Source organism: Mirounga leonina, unplaced genomic scaffold (assembly GCF_011800145.1).
Source record: "Mirounga leonina isolate KUSES-001 unplaced genomic scaffold, KU_Mleo_1.0 Mir_115, whole genome shotgun sequence".
In the NCBI taxonomy this organism is placed as follows: Eukaryota; Metazoa; Chordata; class Mammalia; order Carnivora; family Phocidae; genus Mirounga; species Mirounga leonina.
Window position 1 is genome coordinate 4,278,065 of NW_023270268.1, and position 9,682 is coordinate 4,287,746.

A 9,682-nucleotide genomic window follows, 5' to 3' on the forward strand; every position below is an offset into this window, starting at 1 on the left:
TCACAAGCCTTTATCTGGCTTTTCTTCCTTTTCTTTCTCTCTATGCGCTCATTCCTGCTTCTTGGGATCACTTCTCTTATTAACCTCCAGTACTGGAGTCCTTTTCTCAGACTGTCTTTGTAGGGGACCCCAAATGAAAACAACATTCTGTGGGGGAAAAAAAAAGAAGAAAACAACATTATGTGGTTTATAAAAGTTGGCAAAACATGTATTAGTGAATAAATGCAGTTTTTGAGTGAACATGCGTCTTTCAAAAGATGGTATTCATGAAAATAAAGGCAATATATAGACTTACAAATATCAGAGACATTCTTTAAGGATTAATAATTTATAATTGAAAATCATGGACTTCACCAAAAGGAACAAAACACAAAATCAGTTGACTCTGAAATTTGATTCCTCTTAGAGGTCTTCCTCGAAATGTAATTAGAGTAAATAATTGATCTCAAAACAGTATTTAACAAAGGTTCTAGAGTCTTCTAAGTTTTGTGATATCTCAAACCAAGCACAGCCAAAGAGACCAGTGTTCCCTTTTTTGCTGTTGCTTTCTACCACTTTCCCCCCATACCTCTCTCGCTTCTGCCAAGCGTATGATAAAGACCCGTGATGCTTCACCTAGACCACGGAGTTTCTGCTAAGAACAGCCCAAACAAAGGAAGCAACTCTTACTGATACAATTGGAGCAAACTTTGGAGTGGATCACAGTGTTCCCAAACCATTATAAATTGTGAGCCAATGGTTTTCTTTGTTAGTTTTTTTCCTTTAACCTTCTGTACTTTACTGGAATTGAATCAACTCAGCATAATCAATATCTTGGAGATGACTGAATTTGAAGAGAAACCAGTATTACCTTGAGTTTTAAGAACAAATTCACATAAGGATAGACAATTAACAAATTACCATAGGAAGGCTTGATTTGAAAGACAAAAGGTCAACAATAAATATTCACTTTCTCCTGAAACTTGTCTCTTTACTTACTGATAGTTGGCCAAAATAAGTCATTCATAGCCATAAAAGATGACACCGGCCTTCTCTTAGTGATTATCCAGTCCAGGCATTTCAAATACAGCTACTTCTCTCCAACCCTAATTGATTGGCGATGGCTGCCAGATTAGCTATGTTCAGAAGGATTATAGGGTTTTGCACAGAAACAGGAGAAAGGAAACTGTGATAGATTAATAATGTCTGTCAAGGCCTGAATGGGAAGAGTGTCAGTTTATGCAGAATCTTAATTCCAACCACCACTTCTAGAAAAGGACACTAATTCTTCCAATGTTGGGACTTCTATTTTGAGGAAATAATTAACATTGAAAAGTGTTAAAAATTTAAAAGTTAAAATAAAGCAAACAAAAAAAAATAGTGGGGTTAAGATCAATCTAATGGCTCTGAAATTTCTGTTATGGCTTATCTAAGTCATCTTGGATAACTTTTTTAAAAAATTGAGCTATAACAAATATGGCATCAAGTATAATAGTCTTAAGTATACAGTGTGATTAATTTGTGTATAAGTAAACACATGTGTAATCATCAGTGTGATCAGGATGTAAACATTGCAACACTCCAGAAATTTCCCTTGAACCTTTACCCAGTCACTAAACCCAGAGGTAACTGGCTTCTATAACCATTAGTTGGTTTTGTATGTTCTTAAACTGCATAGAAATGAACTGTGGTACATACTTGGGTATCTTTGTATCAATGTCAACTTATTTTCTGTCTCTGTGCTGGTAAGTGATTATTCACAGTAAGTTAATTGAAAGTCCAGCATCATACAAACAGAAAAAGCATTGTATTTTGCAAAAGAGGTTGTTTTGGAGAAAGGGTATATTATATCCGATGCACATCCCTAATATCAATGCGGTACCTCAAGACAGGGCTAAACTGCTACCTGCACCTTGAAAAGGCTTTCTGGAAAACTGGATACCCTGAGAAAGCTCTATATAGAAACAACTAGAAATGTTAGATAAAATATAACAAATAGTGTTTTAAATGCACAAATAGCCTAAACAAGCCTCCAAAGAAAATTGCCAAAGACCAGGAAGGAATAAAGAAAACTGAAAACCAGAAAAGTAATTTCACAATCTACTTCTGCAGCTTCCTTGCAGTAAAGGGATAAGAGGAAACCACACTCCACAATCAAGGAGAGGAGATGGAAAATTCTGCCCTTTCAAAATGTGGCCCTGGAACTGAGATTGCCTCTTAAAGTGGGATACATCAGAATGGCCCATGTGCAGTCAAAGTGCAGGTGAGAAATAAACTGTTTTCAGCTGATGCAGGGAGGACAGAGGAGGTGGTTGAAGTTGGACAAAAGCAAAAACAAAATCTACTTAGAATTTACTTAGGTCACCTTGCCTGGATTTGAGATTCCAATTTAAACAGCCTGGGTGGTCTGGAAACTCTTAACAAAGAAACTAACATAAACCTGGCCATACTCCTGGAACACCAGGCAGAGGCAGCCATGAATCCTTAACCTAGATCTGCAGGATTGTCATGAGTGCAAGATCCACAGGACCATTACAAGATACATGCATGAGAATCAAGATATACAGATAACAGTGTTATTCATGTGATTTAGTTTATTAAACAATTTGTTAAAATAGGATTAAAAAGACTGAAGCTAAAAAGTCAATAAAAACTGTAAGAAATAAATAAAATACTATTAGGAGGAAGAGGAGAAAAAAGAAATAAAATTCTATAACTGAGTATATATGTATATCACATATATATCATAGGTATACTTAAACATTTAGATATGATGTATACAAGTTATAAGAAATATAAAATCATTGGTGAAGTGAAAGATAGATGTAAGGCCATTATGCAGAAAGAAACATTAAAAGGTAAAAAATATGAAAGAATTTAAGAAAAGTGAGAGAAGATATAAAAATAAAACTTAGCATACCCAATAACGAGTGTTCCATGATAAAAGAATGCAGGGACCTGGGGAAAAAAGAGCATTCAAAGAGACAAAGATATATTTTTCTAGGATTGATGAAAAACATGAGTTTTTAGATTTATGAAGCATAATGGATCCCAAGCACAGTAAATAAAAAGGAAACCTCTCCTACTAGGAAAAGTGTAGAACACTAAAGAAAAAGAAATCTTAAAGGCAAGAAGTATTATCAGATTATAAGAGTGACACAGAGTTCTCAAAAGGAAAACAAAGGTTAAAATGTTCAATTATACTTTTAAAATTATGAGGACAAACAATCATCAATGTGAAATTTTATGTCCAGAAACATTATTCAAGAGTAAATATCAAATAAATATATTCTCAAAAACAAATCAAATGTGACAGAGCACACCTGTGTTTTTCCTTTTTCTTATGCCATTCTCTGGCTTTCATAATTCAAGTCAAATTCACTTAATACATCACTGTAAAATTTTTAAACATGACATTAGAAAATCAAATCCAACATTGCACCAAAACTGTGTAGTCTTCTAAATTTAATGTTGATGACCAAGTTTGGCTTATCCCAGAAATACAAGAATATAATAATAGAAATCACTCAAAAATATGTGTTGAATAACATAAACCCCTTTCATCTGAGTTATATATTTTTGGTCATTTTCCAGATAAAATACTGTGGAAGTTAACCTACTGTGATGCCTAAGACAAAATGGTATTTTATATTTAAAAATATAAATATATAAAATTATACTGAATGTTCTATTCATTATATACTGCTGTATAACAATGTTATCACAAACTTGTGGCTGAAAATAATGCTTGTTTATTACCTCATAGTTTATTGTGTAAGAGTCTTGGAAAGTTTAACTGGTCTGCATCAGGATCTCACAAGGCTGAAATCAAAGTGTTGGTTGGGGCTGCAGTCTCATTTGAAGCTCAGTTGGGAAGAGTACACTTCCAAGATCATGTGGTTGTTGGCAGCATTTAGTCCCTTGGCTATTGGACTGGGAACCTCCATCTCTTGTTGGCTGTCAGCTGGAGGCCATCATCTGTGTCTTGCCATTAGGCCTACTCAAGATAACTGCAAAAACTTCCAAACTCATTCTATGAAGCCAGCATTACCTTGATCTCCAAACCAGACAAAGACCCCACTATAAAAGAGAACTACAGACCAATATCCCTGATGAACATGGATGAAAATATTCTCACCAAAATACTAGCCAATAGGATCCAACAGTACATTAAAAGGATTATTCACTATGACCAAACGGGATTTATTCCTGGTCTGCAGGGGTGGTTCAACATCTGCAAATCAATCAGTGTGATACACCACATTAATAAAAGAAAGGTGAAGAAACATATGATCCTCTCAATAGATGCAGAAAAAGCATTTGACAAAATACAGCATTCTTTCTTGATTAAAACTCTGTGCCATGTAGGGATAGAGGGAACATACCCCAATATCATAAAAACTATATATGAAAGACACAAAGCAAATATCATTCTCAACAGGGAAAAACTGAGAGCTTTTCCCCTAAGGTCAGGAACATGACAGGGATGGCCACTCTCACCACCACTGTTGTTCAACCTCATACTGGAAGTCCTAGCCTTAGCAATCAGACTATAAAAAGAAATAGAAGGCATCCAAATAGGCAAGGAAGAAGTCAAACTTTCACTCTTTGCAGATGACATGATACTCTATGTAGAAAACCCAAAAGACTTCACCAAAAAATTACTAGAACTGATAAAGAAATTCAGCAAAGTCACAGGATATAAAATCAATGCACAGAAGTTGCATTTCTATACACTAACAGTGAGGCAGAAGAAAGAGAAATCAGGAATTGATCCCATTTACAATTGCACCAAAACCCATAAGATACCTAGGAATAAACCTAAGCAAAGAGGTAAAGGATCTGTACTATGAAAACTATAGAACACTTATGAAAGAAATTGAGGAAGACACAAAGAAATGGAAAAACGTCCCATGCTCATGGATTGGAAGAACAAATATTGTTAAAATGTCCATGCTACCTAGAGCAATCTATACATTCAATGCAATCCTTATCAAAATACCATCAGCATTTTTCACCAAGCTGGAACAAACAATCCTAAAATTTGTATGGAACCAGAAAAGACCCTGAATAGCCAAAGGAATATTGATAATGAAAACCGAATTTCGGACTTCAAGTTGTATTACAAACTGTAATCATCAAGACAGTATGATACTGGCACAGAATAGAGAACCCGGAAATGGACCTTCAACTCAATGGTCAACTAATCTTCAACAAGAAACTGTCTTCAAGAAATGGTGCTGGGAAAATTGGACAGCCACATGCAGAAGAATGTAACCAGACACTTTCTTATACCATACACAAAAATAAACCCCAAATGGATGAAAGACCTAAATGCGAGACAGGAAGTCATCAGAATCCTAGACTACCCGGACAGCAACCTCTTTAACCCCAGCCGCAGCAACATCTTGCTAGACACGTCTCCAAAGGCAAGGGAAACAAAAGCAGAAATGAAGTATTGGGACTTCATTGGATAAAAAGCTTTTTCACAGAAAAGGAAAGGGTCAACAAAACTAAAAGATAACCGGGGCACCTGGGTGGCTCAGTCGTTAAGCGTCTGCCTTCAGCTCAGGTCATGATCCCAGGGTCCTGGGATCGAGTCCCTCATCGGGTTCCTTGCTCTGTGGGAAGCCTGCTTTTCTCTCCGCCTCTCCCCCATTTGTGTTCCCTCTCTTGCTGTGTCTCTCTCTGTCAAGTAAATAAATAAAATCTTTAAAAAAAAACCTAAAAGGCAACCTATGGAGTGGGAGAAGTTATTTCCAAATGACTTATCAGATAAAGGGCTGGTATCCAAAATCTATAAAGAACTTAACAAACTCAACAACCAAAAAACAAATAATCCAGTCAAGAAATGGGCAGAAGACATGAACAGACATTTCTCTAAAGAAGATGTACACATGGCTAACAGACACATGAAAAAGTGCTCAACATCACTCGGCATCAGGGAAATACAAATCAAAACCACAATGAGATACCAGGTCCCAAGGATAGTCGAGAGGCAGAAATTTCACAGGGCATGAATAAGAAGGTAGGAATCTTGAGAACCACCTTTCAGTGTGTTCACCACTAGTGTATTTATATATTCAATATATTTTATAGTTATAAAGAGATGAAAGTAAAAGTTATTTTTCTTCATTTCTTTGCTCTTTTTCTTCTTTTCTCTCTTCACTGACATTTAATCTTTCTATAAGGCAAATTCTATGCATATCTCTTAAATTGGGATAGTTGGCATATAAGGTGAGTACTGATCGTGGCTACCTGTCTACATCACAGCACATAAATGATACTTTTAAAGAAGCAATTTCACCAAGAGCTTTGAAGTGGATGATGTTTTCTAATAATTAAGTAATTTAAAAAGATAATGATATTCTTATAACAAGAGCCAACCGAGGAGAGAAAGACAAGGTTCTGGAGATACATTTCAAATTTTTTGGAGCTTTAATAATACACTATAGTACAGAAAAAAATAATTTATATATTTCATTGAATGCAACTACTTCAAGTTGGGGCCTACCAGACCGATTGACTGACAATAAAATTCTCCCCTTGTGCATTGGTCTGGGATTTTCTTTCTTTTTTTTTTTTAAGATTTTATTTATTTATTTGAGAGAGAGAGAGAAACAGCATGAGAGGGGATAGCGTCAGAGGGAGAAGCAGGATCCCTGCTGAGCCGGGAGCCCGATGTGGGACTCGATCCCAGGACTCTGGGATCATGACCTGAGCCGAAGGCAGTCGCTTAACCGACTGAGCCACCCAGGCGCCCGGTCTGGGATTTTCTTATTGTACATCTGCAGAATGAATTTTTCAGGGGAAATGATCATTTATGTCTATTCCATTGTCTCTCAGAAAGCCTAATTTCTTTCAAACAACTAGGGCTCATTAATTTAGACTACTTCTTGGAAAGTCTGACCAAAATATTCAGAAATAACTATACTTGTTCAAAAAAGATCACATAAGCTCTTACTATATAAAAACCACTATACTTTAGACTTCAGAGCACATAATGTTAAACTTAATTAAGTCCCTGTATTAAAGAAGAGTGACATTACTATCTGTAGTGAAATACAGTAACTCAAACTATACCAACAAAAAGGTGGTTAGGTTTAGAATTAACAAGATTATGTTTTAAGAATCTATATTCTTTTCTCCCTACCTGGGCTTCTTTTTTTCTGTTTTAATTGTCTTAGGCTTATTGGCATTATGTGACTAAATACTTTGGCATTTTGTTAATGTTAACTAAATGATTTTTATTCTTTTACTCCAAACCATGTTGTTTCTGAGAAATTCATTTGTAGACTTCAAATTGTCTTAAGTTGCATCTCATAATTGTTAGGATAGTTTCCGTGTAAAGTAGAGGGAAGGTCAAAGCGCCTTACATAAGAATCAGGAGGCATTATTTCTACTCTCTAAGTGATTTTACAGCTCCTGAATCTGCTCCCTCTTAAACAGAGACACCCTGGGATAGCCTAGGTCATTTTGTCTTAGAATGTTTTCTACCTTGTCCCTAGTTGATATGAAGGATTGCTTATCAATCAGAGGAAGGGATCAAATATCAATGTATTAGCAAAGCCTGAATTCATCAGTATAAATAGCTGGATGCTGTAGATCACAAGCAGATCTTGAGAATAGATGGTTTAAAAGATAAAGCATATGTTACAGTGATGAATGATGTATCCTTCATTCTTCCAATCCTTTATGTATTCAAAAGCTAAAGTTGTATTAAAAAACAAAACAAAACTCTCCCTTTCATTTCTTTCTGGTAACTGTTTATCATTTTCCATTGCTTTAGGATAAAGTCCAAATTTCTTAAAATGCTCTTTGGGTTTTGCACTATTTGGCACATACATACCTCTTCAGCTCCAATTTATACCATGTCCACTCCACATCTTCAATTCATACCACCCAAACCCCAGCTCTCTTATTCAAGCTACTGTGGCACTTTTCCCAGTTCCTCGATGCTATATGTTCTCTTCCACCACAGTGTCTTTGCACACATTCTTCCCTCCCCTTTACCTGAAACCTGAATTACTAAAAGCATTCTCCCTTAACACAAAAACTTTCTCTCTCTCTCTCTCCCTAGTTAACTCTATCTATTCCTTTAGACCTCAGCTCAATTTTTACTTGCTCAAAATAGCCTTCCCTAATTTTCCAGATGAGATTTAATCTCAGCATTATAGCATTTAGCAATATGTGCGTCTTTTCACTAACAATTAACATAATTGTCATTTCCTATAGTTTGTGTGACTATGCCCATCTGTTTCACTAGACTGTAATCTGCATCAGGGTGATGTCTATTTTTCTCATCATTTCCTAAGTCATGTCCCCTAGTTAGAATTCAATAAATCTTTACTATTGAATTAATTTATCATGTCTTTACCGTAATGTTCTCTCCTGCTGCTGTCATATAATGGTGGATAGTTACTCTGTTATAATAGAAGAGAGCAATAATTTGAAAAGATGGTGCTGTACTATCTGCACTGTGACAAAGGGCTTACGATGATGTACAGGAGTCTTTTCAATAGGCTCAAAGACCACGGGGTCTTTATTTTCCATGATGAAAATTATAGCTTGCTTGATTAGCCTTTGTCATCACTTAATGACCAAGAACAAGATTATGAAAAAAGGAGGAAATAATGACACAAAAGCAGATTTACACCCACTTCCTCTAAAACCTAGCAAAATATACCCATACAATTTAATAATGTACCTATATTACAAAACCACATATGATTGAACTTTTACTAATGAATCGATAAGACGAGAAGATCAAATCCTTAAAGACAAAGTAAAGCAGACACCTCACTGATAGCTTCATAAGGAAGGATGTGAACTGAAGAAATTGCATTTGTGACACAGATGTAAAGAAGCTGAAAGCACTTTAGAAAAACAAAAACAACAACAACAACAAAAATACCTGCCATTGTGGATGATCAATGACTCAAAGGATAAAGGGAGAATTGTTTAATTTGCCATTTATTGTGTTGTATGAAAGGAGAGAAGGTTAGCACTCCCCTTGACAAGGATGGAAGAGGCCCTTGGGCCTGACAACACACATACGGTTAAGGCATTGCCACCTACTTCGTGGCATCTAACCAACGTTTTTTTCAATAAATGGTGCTGGGAAAATTGGACAGCCACATGCAGAAGAATGAAACTCGACCATTCTCTAACACCATTCACAAAGATAAACTCAAAGTGGATGAAAGACCTCAATGTGAGATGGGAATCCACCAAAATTCTAGAGGAGAACATAGGCAGTAACCTCTTTGACATCGGCCACAGCAACTTCTTTCAAGATACATCTCCAAAAGCTAGTGAAACAAAAGCAAAAATGAACTTTTGGGACTTCATCAAGATAAAAAGCTTCTGGGCGCCTGGGTGGCTCAGTCGGTTGAGCGACTGCCTTTGGCTCAGGTCATGATCCTGGAGTGCCGGGATCGAGTCCCATATCGGGCTCCCTGCTCAGCAGGGAGTCTGCTTCTCCCTCTGACCCTCCTCCCTCTCATGCTCTCTGTCTCTCATTCTCTCTCTCGCAAATAAATAAAATCTTTAAAAAAAAAAAAAGATAAAAAGCTTCTGCACAGTAAAGGAAACAGTCAACAAAACAAAGAGGCAACCCACAGAATGGGAGAAGATATTTGCAAATGACACTACAGATAAAGGGCTGGTATCCAAAATCTATAAAGAACTTCTCAAACTCAAC

General features: G+C 36.3%; 1 non-coding gene across 1 annotated transcript; it reads left to right on the forward strand.

Annotated features, from left to right (window-relative positions):
• The first annotated feature begins 8,957 nt into the window (after positions 1–8,957).
• LOC118007208 lies at positions 8,958–9,083 on the forward strand. Its single transcript, XR_004678333.1, has one exon. It is a non-coding gene; the product is annotated as a U6atac minor spliceosomal RNA (small nuclear RNA).
• The last annotated feature ends 599 nt before the right edge of the window (positions 9,084–9,682 follow it).